The sequence below is a fragment of the Vidua chalybeata genome, chromosome 1 (assembly GCF_026979565.1).
Source record: "Vidua chalybeata isolate OUT-0048 chromosome 1, bVidCha1 merged haplotype, whole genome shotgun sequence".
Classification (NCBI taxonomy): Eukaryota; Metazoa; Chordata; class Aves; order Passeriformes; family Viduidae; genus Vidua; species Vidua chalybeata.
The window spans coordinates 139,475,902-139,486,568 of NC_071530.1; the positions used below are offsets into that span (position 1 = coordinate 139,475,902).

General features: G+C 41.1%; 2 long non-coding RNA genes across 2 annotated transcripts; one reads left to right on the plus strand and one right to left on the minus strand.

Annotated features, from left to right (window-relative positions):
• Positions 1-105: 105 nt before the first annotated feature.
• Positions 106-4,801, minus strand: LOC128794144 (uncharacterized). Its single transcript, XR_008433006.1, has 3 exons — positions 4,710-4,801; positions 2,008-2,121; positions 106-1,163 (listed from the first exon to the last, which is right to left on the minus strand). It is a non-coding gene; the product is annotated as an uncharacterized LOC128794144 (long non-coding RNA).
• A 182-nt stretch (positions 4,802-4,983) lies between these two features.
• Positions 4,984-8,045, plus strand: LOC128796176 (uncharacterized). The gene is made up of 3 exons (XR_008433741.1): positions 4,984-5,106; positions 7,617-7,692; positions 7,984-8,045. It is a non-coding gene; the product is annotated as an uncharacterized LOC128796176 (long non-coding RNA).
• Positions 8,046-10,667: the final 2,622 nt, after the last annotated feature.

Genomic DNA, 10,667 nt, shown 5'->3' on the forward strand with positions numbered 1-10,667 from the left:
TTAAACCTGTGCTCAGAGCAGGGACAACTAGAGCAGGTTGCTCAGGGTCATGTTTATTTTGGTTTGAGTATTGCCAAGGGTGGATACTGCACAGCCTTTCTGAGCAACTTGCTCCAGTGTTTGATCTCTCCTCAGTTGCTTTTTTCATTTAAATGGAATTTTCTGTATTTCAGTTTGTGGCCATTGCCTTGTTTCTGAGGCACTGCTGGGAGGAATCTGTCTCCACATTCTTTACTCCCCACCATCAGGTATTTATACACATTAATGAGATGCCTCCAAAGACTTTTCTTCTATGAGCTGAATAGGCCCATCTCTCTTAGCCTCTTCTTGAATAAGAGATACTCCTGAAGATGGAACTACTTAATCATATTCGTGGTCCTCAATGGACACGCTCCAGCATGTCCAGGCTCCTCTGAATGGCAGCAAAACCATCCTGTGTTTCAGCCACTCTTCCCAGTTTGAGATTATCAGCACACTTGGTGAAGGTGCCCACTGTTCCATCATCCCAGTTCATTAATGACAGAAGTATATTGGTCCCAGTATGAACCCCTGAAGTAGATCACTAATGTCTGGCTTCCAAAGGACTTTGTGCTGCTGATCACAATCCTTTGAGCTCACCGTATCAGCCACTTTTGATCCATTTCACCAATCACTTACCTAGCCTGTGCTTTATCGGTTTTCTAAGACAGTGTCATTGGACACAGAATTGAAAGCCAGTCATTTCTTCATAGGAGGCTGTGAGGTCAGGAATGTCAAGTCAGGCTTGATTTCCCTGGTGCAAATCCATTTCTGACCATGGATTCCAGTACAGGGGCATTCCTATCCTAAATACGGGAAATGGTTTTCCAGATTAGTTTCTCCATCACCTTCACAGGGATCAAGGCAAGGCCAGCTGACCTGTAGTTGTCTGGATTTGCTCTGTTCCAGTTATCAGGAGTCTTCCCAAATTGCCATGAGCTTTCATAGATAATTGAGAGTCATCTTGCATTGGTGTTTGCCAGCTCCCTCAGCACTTGACAGGTGCAAACCATCAAGCCCTGTGAGTTTATATATATCCAGTATGTTTGAATGTTCCCTGACTTAATCCTCACCCACCCCAGGGTTTGTGTTCCTTGCATCAATTCTCACTGCTCCTCGAGGCCTGTCATTCCTGAAGGCTGGTCCTACAAGGAAAGATGAAGTGAAGAAGGCATTGAGTACAATGACTTTTTTGATGTACTTGGTCACTGCAGCCTGCTATCCATTCAGTAGCAGACCCATATTTTTCCCCAGTCTTCCTCTTAACATAGATGTAGAGCTCTTCTTGTTGTCCTTTATGCAGGTACATCCCCAGATGGGCTTTGGCATTCCTAACACCACCTCTGCATGCTTGGACAGTGTCTCCTGCTGGTTATAGCAATTTTCTTCTCTGCTGTTTTGAGGAACCTGAACCAGGTCTGCAGTGGAGCTACTATACTGTTTTTACTGGTTGAGCATTCAAACCACTCCTGCTACACTCACACATTAGACACTGGCTAGTGTGTGCACTGATATTTGTGCTCAGTGTGCTGAAATTTGGGTAACACACACAGCTTTTCTTGATGACCAGCTGCAACCTTTTACACTTACATAACATAGCTTTTAAATTCATACTTGTAGCTTTTGTTACAGGAGTAAATAACTTCTGAGTAATAAAGCTTTAGGTAGCACCGTAGCTCTTCTAGGTCTCCCTGGCAAGAAATACATGAACCTGAGCAGTGTGGGACTTGTGCATCTGTACAGAGCCTGCCTAGAACATGATCTGTGTATGCTCAGTGGGGCTGCTGCATCCCAAGCATAATGCACTTATAACCAGAACATATAATTCATATAATCACAGCACCCCTTTCACACTTGGGCAGCATTATTGTGCAAATAGAAGAGGGACATATCTGGATAATTTCTGATGTACAGAAGCTCCAGTCATGAGGAATCTGAAATACAGAGCTTGGGATATGACCTTTAACAACAGTAATATTTGTCACTTACCTTGATGCCAGTAGGAAGAAGGTATAAGTAATAGCCAATACTGTGTTGATTTCGATGTAATGTGATCCTCTGAATGTCAGAGCTGTCATGGTTGAAGCTGAAACCAGGACAGAGCTAAAAAAAAATTACATCTCCTTTTAAGGTCTTATTATGTGCTGGATTTGGAGGGAAGCATTGGTATTATTGCAGAAAATAATAACTTGATAATGATCAGAGTTGATAAGGTCTGAGCACAATGACCTTTACCTGCTTATGAATGACTCAGAATGGTGTTGAAAAAATTGAAGTGGTTGGCAGTGATTTCTGAGCGTTTATTAAGGCAAATCAGATAATTGCATTTAACATCACAGATGGCTTGTATTTTCTAAAGTGCTTTTACTTGGGTGCAATAAGATGACTCAGAAGCTCAGTAGGATATTATGGCACTGATTTTTCATTGCCTCACACCTCATATAGTGAAATTCCCAGTGCAGAGGAGGTGTAGGTCCAGTACTGCAAGATTTTATGGTTTTACTGTGCAAAAATCAACTGCTAGGAGCAGTGCATAGCCTCTTTTTCTTATGCTACTTTTCCTTATGAGAGCATTACTTTATGTTTTATCTTTGTTTATTACAGGCTTTTACTACCTGTAGAGACAAGGGAATTTATAACAATCTAACAGAACATTCAATTGTCTCTGGCATCCTGGAAAAAACACCTCTTCCACATTCCTAAAAATCTTTCAATTATTTCTGAGCAGGCTATTTTGGTTTGCTTTTTAATAGAAAGGGAATTCCACTATAATTCAGAGCGCTGCTCCATATGGAGAAACATAACGTCTGCTATTTCTTGGCAGAGGAGCAGCAGCATAGGTCTGTTTCCATCTCACTGAACTTTAGCTACAAAAGCATCAAGCACTCAATAAAGCTGCATTTCCTAGAAGACACCAAAGGGAAGAAAAGCAGCATTTTTTTGAATGCTGCCTTTTGAATTTGCTTGACTTCAGCAGCTCAGGTGACCAATGAACTTAAACATGTAGCTCACAGAGGACTAGGTTCACAGAGAGAAATCTTTCACTTCCTACTCATTTCAGTTTCATTTGTCCTTGAACAGAAATGATCACAAATAGAATGTGAGCACATATGTCTCTGGAACCCCAAACTTAAAGTTAGGGTTATTTCCTAGGAAGCTTTTTTTGCCATAATTGGAACCTAGGAGAACTTCAGAGATGGTGAAAACTGCCATTTGTAACAGCATCAAAAAACTATAGTATTCTGCAATGAGGCATTTTTGCATGTCAAGAAACATCACTCCAGAAACAGCATTACCCAGAGAATCTGAAATAGGTCTCCGCTGGAGTGATGACAAAGAACCAATAGTTTCTCTTGCTGACATTTTCAGCACCATGCAATGATCCCAGTCCAGGCTAACAATGGAGTTTGCAGCTGGTACAGACCTCTGACATGTAAGCTGAGGGACCAGAAGCACTGGCTGCAGGCAAGGCTGTGAATTACAAACTATGGAGTATAAGCATGCACAGGTTTTGTCTATGCAAATGTTTAGCTCTAGCTGCTGGTGCTGTGGGGATACATCAGCTGGAATGACAATAAGTAATTAACAGTCTGTCCAGCCACTCTGCTAATCTAATCAGTCAGCACTGCTAATCAAACCACTCCAATGGCTGGAGTCGTGCTTCCTGAATGCCAGTGCTCCCTAAAGCTAGGCTAAGTACAAATGAAGTCATTCAGGTGTATTAAGTTAAACTAATGATTGCAAATAAGACAAGCTTTCAGAGTGCCAAGTCTTCAATTCCTGCTTTCTCACACACACAAAGCATCATCCCAGGAAAGTAAATGGAGTTGATTTAGATTAGGTTGGCATAGAAAGTAGAGGAGGATTCAAGTGAAGTATCTAGAACAGGTTAGTTAACCCACAGCTCTGGAGAACAGAAATCTCTGTTCAGCCTGGCTGAATTTGCTGTACATGGGTCTTGCTGTCAGTTCCAAGGATAGGTCACAGACTGCTGGGGTGATATAAATAACCCAAATAATGCCCTGTGATACTTATTTTCCTGTTCTAGCAGGAGAAAAGACTGGTTTGGGGAACAGCACATAGCCATGTGACCAGCTTAAGCACTTCTGCTGTCTGAGCAGGAATTAGGATGTGAGAGGTGTTGGTTTCTGGGGAGGAAGTGCACCTTTCCCATTATTGCCCAACGGCAGAAGCAGCAAACCCAGCTCAGCAAAGCCCTTTGGAGCTGTCCCTCCAGCTCTCTGGCCCCTTTTCAAGATTCCCTGTGCCCAAAGATACCTGCTGTCTCTCTCTGTCCCCAAGATTATGTGGAGGTGAACATGGTCTATTTGGGGACAGGGGAGGAGGTTCCTTCAGTCTTGTTAGTGAGAGAACATGAAGTTCTTCCATTTCCATCTGTATGACTGTGAAACCTTCTGCAATCCCCTGACATTTTGCTTCCTTAGCCCAGCATTTCATGGTAACTGCAAAACTCCATTATATTGTAAAGTTGGATTTTTCCATTCTAAAGATGAGTAGAAAATGAATTTTAAGTTATTTTGTGCTCGTCTTGGCAAGTGACTTTGTGTGACCTGCTGAAAAACCTTGGGGGAGAGGGCAGGAGAGGGGAGATATGGAAGACAGCAGTGCCAAGCAGTACTGCAGGCTGAGCACATTACTTAAGTGCTCTTATAGACATGATGCAGCTGTACCAAAGCCAGTGAAGGTGTCCCCAAGTGCCCTTCTCTGACACATTGCAATGGAGAAGCTCTGAAACATGCAGTAAGCCCAGAAGTTCAAGTGGTGTTTGTAACTCTAGTGTGTAGAGGTTCCAGCATCAACTCAGCTGTCTAAACACAAGTGTTTGGTATCCTTTGAGATTCTTTCAGTGACATCAGTGACAGTCCTTTTGGTAGACTTTTCCATCACAATCCAGTGTCCTACTGAGCAGCAGAAGCTGTGTGACAGTCCTCTTGGGCCCTGGGGCAGAGGCTATGCCCAGTGGTTCTGTACTTCCCGTTTGTTGTCCCAGCTGCACAGAAATGCCTGCCAGGAATAACAGAGAGCTGGGAACTGCTCACTTCTCTCCTCCTCAACCCCATGTGGAAGGTGATGGTAGCCTTCAGAAGCTGCTGGTAGCTTTCAGAAAGTTCTGGTAGCCTTCAGCCAGTCACCCTGTGCTCCTCCCAGCACACAGGACAGAGGAGCTGGAGGCCATGCACATGCCCAGCGTGCATTCAGTGTGGGGCCACAGCCAGACCTGCTGGAGGTCACGGTGCACAGGGACACACTTCTGACCCATGCTCAGCCCTGATGAGCACATTTTGTGTGCAGACCAGGCACAAACTGTAGTCATCCATGTGGATGCTCTTGGTTCAGCTCATGTAGCTGAAGAAATAGTAGCCTGAGCTGGTGTTACATTACTGATATGATTTTTGAGGACAGTAAGCAACCATGCTCTGAGCTTAACAGCTTTCACAGCATTATTTGTTGAGGATAATAGGCAAAAGGAGTCTTTAACTTTGTGTCTTACAGGTGAGAAATCTGTGTTTTCTCCACAAGATTGTTACTGCAGGTTATTTTTAGGAATGTCAGTTCTAATGACTTCATTATTTTTAACACACAGGAAGAAAGCAAAGAACAATCTTTTAGTTATGCTTTTATTTTTCCACTTTATTGCCTTTTTTCTACTAGCTTGAACACATCTGTTTTGCAAGCCTATAGCAGCAAAAATCTAAGTTATGTGACAGAACTAGAGATTCCACATATAACTTTTTTTCTCTTTTCCCAAATAAAAGTGAAAACAAAATATTTTGTAATACACAATGCCTTGTAAGGGGTTTAATATTTCTTTTTTATTTCTACCACTCCAAAAAATGTTTTCAAAGAGTTTTCTTTTAACTGAGTCTGGAAACCATCCACTTTTAATGCGAATTTACTGACACCTAATTGCCATCTGCCTCCTTCAGTTTCTCTCATAAGACTGCTTCATTTTTCCTTTGTGCTCTGAACTGCTCCTCTGTTGCTGCTGCAGTTTATACTCGAAGTGAATTCTTAAGTCTTTGTAATTTAAACTTTAAGGCCTTTATTCTGTATTTTACCTCTGCCTATACCAGAACTATACTTAAAAAGCCTTTAGAGCTAAATACCTATTAGCTGCAGAATGTAGATGCAAGATTTCTACCACAACATGGGTGATGCTCACTGGTGTATCTGTTTTACAAATCTCTTTCTTATCTGATGACACTGTATGAGAAAGACAACGCAGTACACAGCAATATGGTGTGAGAAAAGTACTGCAGCTCTCACCAATGAGCAAATACATGGTATCTTCCACAAAATTAAAACTACCCTTTTGTTGTGCAAGCCATGCCATTAATAAGGCCTCCAAAAGAGCTATCAGTGCTGCCTTGTGGTGACCTTCAGCCCCATGGTGAGTTCGCCCCGTGTCAGAAGCAAGGACTCTTTCATTGACTGAGGGCTGAATAGTTCTTTCAAAAATGTTTGGCAAGCCACATCTTAACATGCCTCTTGCCATTATGCCATAAAAAGCTTTTAGAAAATCTTCAGTGAAGACCTTCCTGCCTTCCTGAAAATAATTTCTTTCAGAATTCTATGGACATTCTCAGGTTCTCTGCTTTCCTGTAGATGAGCTTCCAATGGTGCCCCTGCATCATGCTTTTCTTCCTTTAGAAGAAATTCACATCCTAAGATGGTGACTTGTGATCCTTGGTCAGATGTTGATTCTCTGAGATTTTCTTCCTGGCTGAAAACAGCAGAAAGAAAAGTGATCTATAGTAGCAGGTGTGTCCTGTGACCTTAGAGCCATTTCTAGTCCTTTCCTAGCCAGAGAAGAGCAGAGCCACATTTCAGTGGTGCATCAGCTCATAGGCCCATCATGTCAGCCATGCCTTGATGAACATTTTAAGTCAGTCAGGCCACAAGAGGGGCATATTGATCACTGTTGTCTTCTTAAGAATTCTATAAGTAATTAAATATTTCATATTAATTCAAATGGAGAATCCAATATACACTCCACTGTCAGGTTTTTCTTCTGAAAATGAGTTGAGGTGTAGCATGAGCCAATTGTAGATATTCTGTGTATCAGTTTAATGAAATAACAAGATAGTGAGTAACACTGCACAACTGCATTTGGGGCAATCTTAAATTAAGGTGTTTCAGGTTGTTAAGCCATCTTATTGCCAGAAAGCCACTTAACTTCTGTGGAATCAGATGTGATTCCACTCTTTCAAATAATTGCGATAGCAATTCAGTACTGTCAACAATTAGGTTTCATTGTTCAGACACCTAGAACATAAAGATGGGTGAAACATCTGTCATGTGTTCAGTTTCTGATGAGCTTTTTATGTCAGTGAGGATCTGAATTTATGCCTGTAAATTCAAGTTATCTCACTGACCATTAGCTATTTTATATCTCTGTTCATTTGAATCCCTCTATTGTTCACAGAAGAAAATAATCTGTATGCTGTTCGCATCCATGGCTGGAGGGGTTGTTTCTCTATTTTTATGTACACGAGTCTTTCAAGAGCAACATGGTCTCTCTTGGTTTTATTAAGTGTTCTTGCATCAAATATAGTGGCCTTACTATTATCCCAAAGGGCTTGTGAGCAGAGTTCTGACTTCGCAGTATGAGGCATGAGGAATCAGAGCTGCAGAAGAACAAAATGAAATAAGGTGAGTGTTGTGCTACTTATGATCCAGGATTTCACTGTTTCTGTGGGTCTGCCCAGGGTGGGCTTGAAATTCTCTGAAGTGATTCTGATCTACATCTACACCTCAAGCAGAGTTAAGGACAAAGTTTCTTTAACAACATGGAAGAAATAAGCTTGAAAAACAGTTTGCCTGCTATTTTTTCTGGCAGTTCTAAACTTTGATACCTGCAAACTATTTGTAATGTCAAGGTTTGATTCTTGTTCTGCTGGAAAAATTACATTCCTAAGAAAAGATTACTCTCTCCATCTGAAGTGTTATCTGGCGAAGTTCAACTTCTGTAATGCTGAGTTGGTGCAGGAAAAAAATTATTTGTGCTTCTACTGCTTGTTCTTCTGTATTCCTTCTGAGAAAATTAAAGAAATAAAATAAAATTAAAATTGCATCCAAGCAGTACTGGATTCTAGACAATTTAATGAAAAACATAGACGCCATTCCTGAGAAGCATTCAAAAAATTGTCCCAGAAGGCTGTGCAATTAGTTAAATTTGAATGCTTGTCTATGGACAAAGAGGAAACACACCTTTTATGTAAAGTCAGGGATGTATGTTTTTACAATAGAAATCTTAATAGATTCATTTAAGAATCACTACTGGCCCAGATTTAAGTATTACAGAAAAAGAAAAAAACTACTAAAAAAAATTTTACACAGAAAGGAATTGTCAGTAGTGAGAGTGGTGATAATAGTAATAATAGGATGATGATTTTATACAGTTTAAATTATTATATAGACATTTTCCAGTTCCTACTCCTTTTCCTGATTTTACTCTTCCAATATCTCTCAAAACCCTGGGTTCTGTCTGATGCTTGTGAGAGTGTATGGTGAAGCAGCAGCATCTGGAGTCCTTTGCCACGAACACCATTATATCTTGGTTTTACTCATTCAATCTGAAATATATTTTTGTACCATAGAGTTTTCCAAACAACCCTCCCAGCCCAAGCTCTGCAAACCAGAACCCTGTTTCACAGAGGCCCCATCTGGTGCTCTATGACTTTGTTGTCATTGCAGATCATATTTTGTCATTCACAAGACTCAATTTCTCCTAAAACATAGCACAAGTTTTTCTGATTGATCATCTCTTGCTGTAACCTATTGTTAAAGTAACTTCTGTCACATGGTATCTGATTAGGCTAAATTTTATGTCTGTGAACAAATCCTTCAGCAGAATTTCCTTCAACTGTGACTCAGATAACTGGACCCTGCATTGCATTAACATCTCATGGTAAAGAAGTGCAGTTCCCATTACATGTTTGCATATTTATTGTGGTAGTCCTGGACCTATACCTCTGTGCTTTTCTAGCAGAGAATTCAGCAGGCACACAAATCACATCTACTAGCTCATCTACATGCAAACAACCACACTCAGGAATTTCATCTTCAGGTAACAAGCTATACATAAACTGGGCAAGTCTTAAATATTCCAAGTAAGCAGTTTCATGTTACAGGAAGTAAATAATCAGCATCCAATGTTAATTAAATAGACCTCTTGTCTGCCTGATGACACAACAGAAACACTGACGTGGTGTTGTGTCTTCATTGCATTTGAGTTTGTTTCTGTGCTAATGCCAAACATTAACTGATGTGTGTCACCCAAGCATGTCAGTACCAGCTTTTTGCAGTGTTCCCATCAAATTTTCTTCACAAGAATGTGAAGTAATACAAAGAAGATTTTCTGAGATGCTGGCAGCACTCTGGTTCCTGCTGTTTTCCCCCAAGCTTGAGGGTTGTGTTTGCAGTATTGTGATTTTCTCTTGGCCATGCTGTAAGCCTTACTGCTTACATGTAAGAACATGTACTGCTCTTACAGCTTGAACAGTGTGAGCTGTGAATCACCTGCCCACTTAGTTGTGCGGTCGTCAGTTTGCTCTGTATGGCAATGACTATACTGTTCTTTCATGCCACATCTTGTTCAGGCAGTATGAGCTCTCTGCAGCAAAGCTGAGACACTCTTCTGCAAGCAGATCTTTCAGTGTTTCATGTGCCACGTTTGCAAGCTCCCCTGTAACCACTTGCCATAAAAGCAGCAATGCATGAAGCAGCAGGTTCTCTAACAGCCCCAACACCATATCACATTTGTCACCAAGAAAAGGGATTGAAGCCTCTTTCCTGCATTCCAGCTTATTGCACAAAGAGAATGTGTCTTTTTCTGTGTTGAAAGATTAATGTTATGTATTGTAAGTATCTATCTTTCAAATGTTCACTAATTGAAGAATTTCTCAGACTTTGGAGAAATGGTGCATGTACACGGATGTTCTTTTTTCTAAATCATTGGGTGTCTTGACTGAAGGTAAATCCATGTTTTACAGTGTTTCTTCTAAATGTATAAAAGTACTGATGTAACATGGTCACAGCAATTGTATGACAGAAGGAGTCTAACAATAAGCACTCAGAGACAGGGCAGTCAGAAGAAAGGGTCTGTCCTTTCCCTGCTGCCCAGGGGTGCCTGATCAATGCCCTTCACAAGGGGAACACCAACTGCATCTTTTTGGTAGATGAATATTTTCCACCACATAGAACTGGAACTGCTAGGCTATCTTTTCTTCCTAGATTATCTGATTTATATGTCCAGTGGCAGCTATTAGAAGACTACAGTAAAACACAAAGTAGCACAGGCTTTGATCCTCCTGCAAGAGGATGTTTGGCTCTCTACAAGAAGCTGAAGGAGCCCAGACAACATTTACTTCCATCCTTTTGATCTGAAGGATGCTGCTTGTTAGTGAAGGCAGCTGATTTTAATCACAGTGGAGGGCTCTCATTTGCTATTCTTTCACAATCACACTCTTCCTCCAAAAAGGAGAAGAGGATGGAAATACTGGGAGTGTAGAACTACAAAGTGCTTACTGGGCTGCAGTATCTGTGAGAGTAATTTGTCAGTACAGGTGATGGGGTGTCTTTTCATATTGCTCCGTGGAGAATGAGGGAGAAGTGGAAAGGGGGGA